Source organism: Apium graveolens, chromosome 10 (assembly GCF_009905375.1).
Source record: "Apium graveolens cultivar Ventura chromosome 10, ASM990537v1, whole genome shotgun sequence".
Classification (NCBI taxonomy): Eukaryota; Viridiplantae; Streptophyta; class Magnoliopsida; order Apiales; family Apiaceae; genus Apium; species Apium graveolens.
Window position 1 is genome coordinate 140,894,846 of NC_133656.1, and position 8,024 is coordinate 140,902,869.

An 8,024-nucleotide genomic window follows, 5' to 3' on the forward strand; every position below is an offset into this window, starting at 1 on the left:
ATAACTTATGGAAAAATGGTGATATATTTTTTTTACTCATCAGATTTTAAGGAAAACATCTTCACATAAGCAGTGATTGAAATGAGGTAGAAAATTTATTTGGAGGTGGTTAAAATGACATTGACTGTAAGGAAATTTTATTATCAGGAAAGGCCAAAGAGGTGGCGGACACTTTAAAGGTAAGAGGATAATTATAGGCGCTTGTGCCAAAGGAATACAGTGATGATGGTTAAAGCTGTGAAGGTTGTATTATGGTTTGGAAGATTGACATTCCTTTTGATGACTGTGCAATACCCAATCATAATAGTAGTTGGTAAAGGTTTAATTCGTGTAATCGCCATGAGCGGGCTATCTATCTCAGAAGGTACTATCTTGAGATAAGCCAGGACCATGTTTAAAAAAAGGACTAGACGAACCTTTGAGTTAAGTCTTCTATTTAAGGCATATGATTAAGAATGGTATTAACCTGCTATTGTTGCTTTGATTGAAACTCTTCTGTAATTTTATCTGCTTCATGTCATGAAAGTACGTCAGAATTTGGAGTGTTCTTCATGAATTATGAATGGTGATTATGTTAACTCCTTAGAAGAATTCTATATGACATGTATGGACTCCGTATGGTTAGATATTAAGATTTCATGGAAAGTGAATGATGATAGTAGGTCAGTGGTGGACCATAGTAATGCAGCAATGATTCGGCGAGTAATGAGCTGATTATAAGCATGAGAGTTGTATTGGAATGGATGTTGAGATTGAGTACCACTAATCGGGTCGCGTGGACGTATAAGTTATCTTTGAAAAGAAAAACTAGGTCGATTATTTACCTATTGAATATTTATTCTTTCTTATCAATAGAGAGTCGTATTATTATACGAGGAAGGTTGCGGTGCAAGCATAGAATTCTAGTAACAATGATGTCTAGAATGAGATCCCAGATTCGATTTTTGATATCGAGGGAGTTTCAAAGGTGATTGTGTATAAGCTCGAGGAAGAGCATGGGTCCATAGAATGATGGACGGAATAGCGAAAATATTTAGGCATGTGAAATACGATGCTATAATACTTGATGTTGATATAAATACATATATGTTTTGTTCTCCTATGACAAACCTCTATAGTTCAGAGGTAGATTCCAAGCCAGATATTTTATGGCAATAAATTTTTTTTATGTATATACAATTCTCTTCAGCTCGTTCTTTTCTCTTCTTTTCATTTCATGTAAGCTGAGAAGAACAACCCTTCCAGAAGGGGAGGTATTGCCGAATGACTATCTATCTGTGTGATAGAAGCCTAGTAGGATACCACATGTTGTTTAATTGCTTGTCAAGTACTAAAGGCTGGCCACCTTCTGTACTAACTATGCAATAGAACAAGTGTTCATGATCATAGTGATCTCTCAACAAATTCCTTTACTTCTATATGATTGATCAAATTTTGGAAAATAGAAATAGCTGAAAAAGGAGTAGTAAAGTTATGGTGGTATTCGGAATGGAAACACATTCGTGATACTAAGGTGGACGTGGTTATTAAAAGATTATAGAACGCTAACGAGCAAAAGTATAACCAGTATAATATTAGGAACGGAAGGTAGTAGCGATTACGAAATGGAAAAGAATGGGTATTGAGAAGCAAAAGCTCTAATGCTAGAAGCTATGATGAGAGTCTGTACAATAGACTTGAAAGAATTTGGAATGATCACTTAACGCGGATTGAGTTTTCTCACGATAATAGATCGTATATCAGGTATCGAGATGTCGTCTTATGAGATTTTTGAGGGAAGACAATGTCGATCTCCCTTATGTTAGGATGAAGTTGTAGAGCGCAAGATGCTCGGACCCGCAGTAGTCCAAAGGACCAGGGATATAATAGATATAATCAGAGGATGGCTAGTAGTTGAAAGGAATATGTCCTAAGTCCAATCATGTATGAGGATTTAGGAATAACTTTTATGTAATCTGTTTTAATTTCATTGATATTAATAAAATACTTGTTTTGTTTTTATTACGGGATCTATCTATTTAAGTATTTAAATAAGATATACCATAGTTTAGAGTAAAGCTTTTTATGGATTATGATGAAATCATAATAGTGAGACCTAAAAAGATGATAACTCTAAACTTAAATAGTTCCTGGTCATAGGATTACTAACTGGTAATTAATAATCCGCAAAGATCGGTGCATACTATGCTTGCTTCATTATGAAGGATGTCTGTTCTCATAGACATTTGTGTGGTGACACTATAGCTAGTATGTAGGTGCTTATTATAGAATAAGTTCACTGAACATGACTCACCCAGCTGAACAACTGATGGAGTTCACTAACGTGTCAGCAGTTATTCAAATAGTGATAGTTGTACAACTATCCTTAGACTTGAGGTCATCATAGTCATCTTGTGTACACTGAACTATGCTTTGGTTTAGTTCTTAGTCTCCAGGGACAATTATTAGGGCTCTTCTGGGTATAGAAATTTGTACACGAAGATAGTGTATGATCAATAAAGGATCTACCCCTTCCAGTAAAGGAAGCGAATGTTCAAGGCTGATCCACTTATGCTAGTTCAGGAATCTCTGGCCAGAGTAAATGTAATTAGAAAGGAGTTTCTAATTTGCATAGAACTACGCATAGTAAATGGTAAGCAAAGTGATTGAATTAGATAGGCTTGACACGAGATCCATGCCTTGTATTTAATCGGGACATTGTAGGGTAAAAGGAGTTTATTGTACGGTAACTATTCACTGAATAGGTTCTTGGTATTCTAAGCAGTGAATTCATATTATCCGGATAGTCGCGATATGCTGAGAAGTATCCCTCACGATGTAGAATAAATGTGATTAATTAATTAATCATATTTAATAAATTAGAGAATTTATATAAATAATGATAAAATAGTTTTATTATTATTTATTTCTACTACCGGCTTAATATTGAACCTACAGGGTCACACCATAAAAAGAGAATGATTTAATGGTGGAGGAATTAATTAATAATGGCTAATAATTATTTATTTATGAAATAAATAATTAATTGGCAAATTTAATAATTGATTAAATGAGATTTAATTGATTATAAATTAATTAAGAAAAGTTCTTAATATTATTAATTAAGGATTTAATTTTTGGAAATTAAATCAAGAGAGAGAATAATTTCTAAAGTGTTTAGAAAAAGGATTAATAATTAAAAGGTGTTTTAATTATTAATAAGAATAATAAATGGGATAATAATAATATTATTTATGGGAAAATTTCAGCTGAAAATTTTGCTTATAAATACACTATTATAGACCCTATTTTATTCTAACCCACACAAAACCCAAAAAGTTTGGAAAACTCAATTTTCTCCACCTCCTTCCTCCTTAACATCGTTTTCTTGGTGGATACCGGTGGAGTGCTTCACCTTGAGGAGCAACTGCTAAGGATCTCTGATCGTTGTCTCCGAATTATTTTAAAAGGTTAGATTCGATCCCTCGAATTTTTATTCACGATTTATATGCTTTTATTTGGATTTTGTATGTGTAAAAGTGTTTTGCCATGCCCCGCTGCGTTAAAAATCCAACAATGGTATCAGAGCATAGGTTGTATGCATATAGATCTGTGGTAAAAATTTCAGAATTTTATGTGCTTGTATAAATTAATTATGATTTTTACAAGTTATATCATGGATTAATTTTGTCTGATGAGAAATCGTTTCTCAGAATAATTTTGAATGTTGATCTGGGTTCTACAAGTGTTGTAGATCGTCTGGGTATTTCTTTCATAATTTTATGATGTATAGATTTTTTATTATGAATTTTTGAAGTTCTTGTAATTAAATTCGTAATTAAATAAGTATAAATATATGTATATATAGTATATATATATATATGTTTATATTGTCTTTGCATCTGCTGTGTTGGGACTTGGGACTGTTGTACTGATGCTGACAAGAGAAGACAGAGAAGTCTGACATGCACGGCGTTCGAGACAAGCAACGGCGGCTGCTCAAATAAAAAAAAATATAGGGGTGTCACGCATTTTGGGAATGCGTTACACACCTGTGACGCATTCACGGAATGCGTTACACCCTTAAATGGCTTAAAAGGTGTGTAACGCATTACCGGAATGCGTTACAGGGCTTGTAACGCGTTCCTGTAATGCGTTACAACCCGTCTGTTGATTTTAAAATTGATTTTCTGGGAGTTTCGTAACTCCGTTTTGGGCGTGCAATATACCGTTGGATTCGTTTTTCCGAGACGGATCTAATGGAGTGATCAATTTTAGTTTATATAAAATTTGAACTGTTTATATTTCCATGAAGTGTTTTAAAGATGTTTTTGACTGTTTGAATTGATTTTAAATGCTTCTTGTGATACATAGAGATGTATATTGCTTGTTCTAATGTGCTAGATGATGTAACATGCCTACCTTGATGTTTATTCATGTTGATATATGTGATATATGCTTAGTTTATCACGCGATGATAAATTTAGGTGAACTTAAATAAACATAAGGCGTTTGTTAGACAACCTAGTATAGTGAAATTGTTTCATAACCTTAATAATAATATTATGAATACAATCATGAGATTCTTGTGTTTATGAAACACGTAATTGAATATGAATTTTCGATATGAGAGAAAGGATGATTCTGTCAATAACAGATTTCTATCTGTAAGAAAGGGTTATTAAGTGACGCCTCTTGACAATGCTCCACCCGATCTGGGAATCATCTGATTATTGATTATTGATTTGAAATATTTAATTTAAAAGGAAGAATTCCTTTATAATATGATTATGATTGTAACGTAATATAATCCCTCTAAAATTAAATAATATCAAGTAGTAATTGGCCAATGACACAACGGGCTTGTGTCGGTCATAGCCTTCCAACATGATAGAAAAGTAGTTCTTATTTTTGAATCATTGTCGGTTCGTGCTACAGCCGAGGGCTTTGATTTTGAAATAAGAAATACTTGTCTATTACATAGAGATGTGTACATTGAATAAGAATCTAAAGGTCGGTACGTGCTACAGCCGTGGGCCTTTGGGGACTGATTCAACTGTACGGAATGTTGGGTTAAACTTGACTTAGAATATTGAGTTTGTCGTGCTACAGCCGAGACTCAATTATTCAAGAGGCTAAAGTTTGATTAGGGAATAACATGAGATGTAATTGACAAGAGTTGTCTGCCTATTGAACATTACATGGAGGTTCGTGCTACAGCCGAGGTCGTGTAATGGAATGTAGGATCCCTATTCCCACTAGCATTATGAATGCTTAATTTTTCACGTAGGGGGTGGAATAAATTAGGAAAACTAGTGGGAGCCACTTATGAATAAAGACCCGATTCATATAGTGTTTTAAAATGAAATCGAATATTTGCTAAGTGCTGTTATGTGTTTATCAATTACAGATTTATAATATATATTATGTCTTCTGCACTATCACTAAGGAGCATACTGGATGCTCAAAAATTGACTGGTCCTAATTATGCTGACTGGCTTCGAAACTTGAGAATTGTTCTCAGGATTGAGAAGCTGGAATACGTGATTGACTCACCTAAGCCTACTGAACCTGCTAGCGATGCGCATAATGATGAACACGTTGTGTATCGTAAGTGGATAGATGATGCAAATGTTGCTCAATGCATCATGCTAGCTTCCATGAACATTAAGCTACAGAAGCAACATGAGCATATGGATGCTCACACTATCATCATGCATCTACAAGAGTTGTATGATGTGGCGGGGAGGACAGCTCGATATGAGATATCGAAGGAGTTGTTCGGTTGTAGGATGTCTGAGGGATCATCTGTGAATGACCATGTACTTAAGATGATCAATTTGATTGAACGTCTTGGACAACTTGGTTTTGCCATGGATGGGGAGCTGAGCCAAGACTTGGTCTTGCAATCGCTTCCGAGTTCGTTCTCGCAGTTTGTTGTGAACTTTCACATGAATAAGTTGGATGTCAGCCTGCCTGAACTCCACAACATGTTGAAGACTGCGGAATCGAATTTTTCCCCTAAGAAGAGTTCTGTTCTTCTAATTGGTGAAGGTTCCAATCCTAAGAAAAGGAAGAGGAACTCTTCCAAGAAGAAGAAAGTAGGTGAGAAAACGCCGGTTCCACCAAAAGCTGAAGACCCCAAGAGCAAAGTTGTTTGCTTTCACTGTAACAAGGTGGGGCACTGGAAGAGGAACTGCAAGGTTTACCTTGCAGAATTGAAGAAGAAGAAGGGTAGTGAGACTACCGCTTCTAATTCAGGTATGTTCATGATAGAAGTGAATATGTCATTAAATCAAATTTCTACTTGGGTATTAGATACCGCCTGTGGTTCTCATATCTGCAATTGTTGCAGGGACTAAGGAGAAGTAGGACTCTTGAGGAAGAGGAGGTGATTCTACTGATGGGAAATGGAGCAAGAGTTGCTGCTGAAGATGTAGAATCATTTCATTTACATAGGCCTACGGGCAAGACTATTGTTTGAAATAATTGTTATTTTGTTCCCTCGATTGTGAGGAATATTATTCCCATGTTAGACTTGGATGGATTTTCATTTATTATTGAGAATAATGAATGTTCTATTCTTAGAGATAATATTCTTTATGGACGTGGTACTTTAAATAATGGTCTGTATATATGTGACATAATTTACTTCAGATTGAACAAACTAATAAAATAAAAGGGATGATGAAAATCTCACTTTATAGTGGCATTGCAGTCTCCATTTAGTAGACATGGAGAGAGGGCTGCAAATTTGCTAGGAATGGTACACACAGATGTATGTGGACCAATGTCTACGCAAGCCATGGGTGGATTTTCATACTTCATTACTTTCATAGATGATAGATCTGGATTCGGATATGTGTTTGATGAAACACAAGTCTGAGGCCTTTGAAAAGTTCAAAGAATATAAGTATGAAGTGGAGAAACAACCAAACATAGTATTATAACTCTTCGATCAGATTGAGGTGGTGAATACTTTAATGGAGTGTTTCTAGATTATCTCAAAATAAATGGTATAGTCTCCCAGTGGACTCCTCCAGATTGGTATCTGAAAGGAGAAATCGAACTTTAAGACATAGTTCGGTCCATGATGAGCTATGCAAATCTTCCAGTATTCCTATGGGGTTATGCATTGGAAACCTCAACATATTTACTGAATAAGGTGCCTTCCAAAATCTGTTCCTTCGTATGAGATATGGAAAGTAAGGAAACCGAGTCTTAAACACGTTAAGATTTGGGGATGTCCAGCTTATGTCAAGTAAGTTGACCCAGATAAGCTGGAATATCGATCCGTAAAATGTAGTTTTGTGGGATATCCTAAAGAGACTTTAGGGTATTACTTTTACACCGATCATCGGGTGTTTGTCTCCAGACATGCTACCTTCTTGGAAAAGGAGTTTATCCTTGAAGGAAACAGTGGGAGCAAAATTGAACTTGATGAAGTTCAAGAAGCACAAACTACTACGGATCAAGTGGAAACACCTGTTCTGACTGAACAACCTTTTGTGGAACAGCCCATTCATAGATCAGGGAGAGTGTCTCGCCAACCTGAGAGGTAATATGGCCTTGTCATTGAGAATGACAATGAGTTGTCGATCATTGATGATGACGACCCTGTGACCTATAATGAGGCTATGAGTAGTGTTGACTCAGAAAAATGGCATAGTGCCATGAAATCCAGAATGGAATCTATGTATACGGTATACAAAAGATAGATTATAGCAGATGGCCAGGTGGAGACCTATAAGGCCAGGCTTGTGGCAAAAGGATTCAAACAAAGGCAATGGATTGACTTTGATGAAACCTTTTACCTGTAGCCCTGTTAAAATCAGTTCGGATTTTGCTTGCGATTGCTGCTTACTACGACTATGAGATCTGGCATATAGCCAGATGGTTTTCTTTCCAAGGGAAATGAAAACCTAGTGTGTAAGCTATTGCGAACCATATGTGGTTTAAAGCAAGCTTCTCGAAAGATGGAACATTCGTTTTGATGAGACAATCAAAGAGTTTGATTTTATCAAAAAATGTAAATGAACCATGCG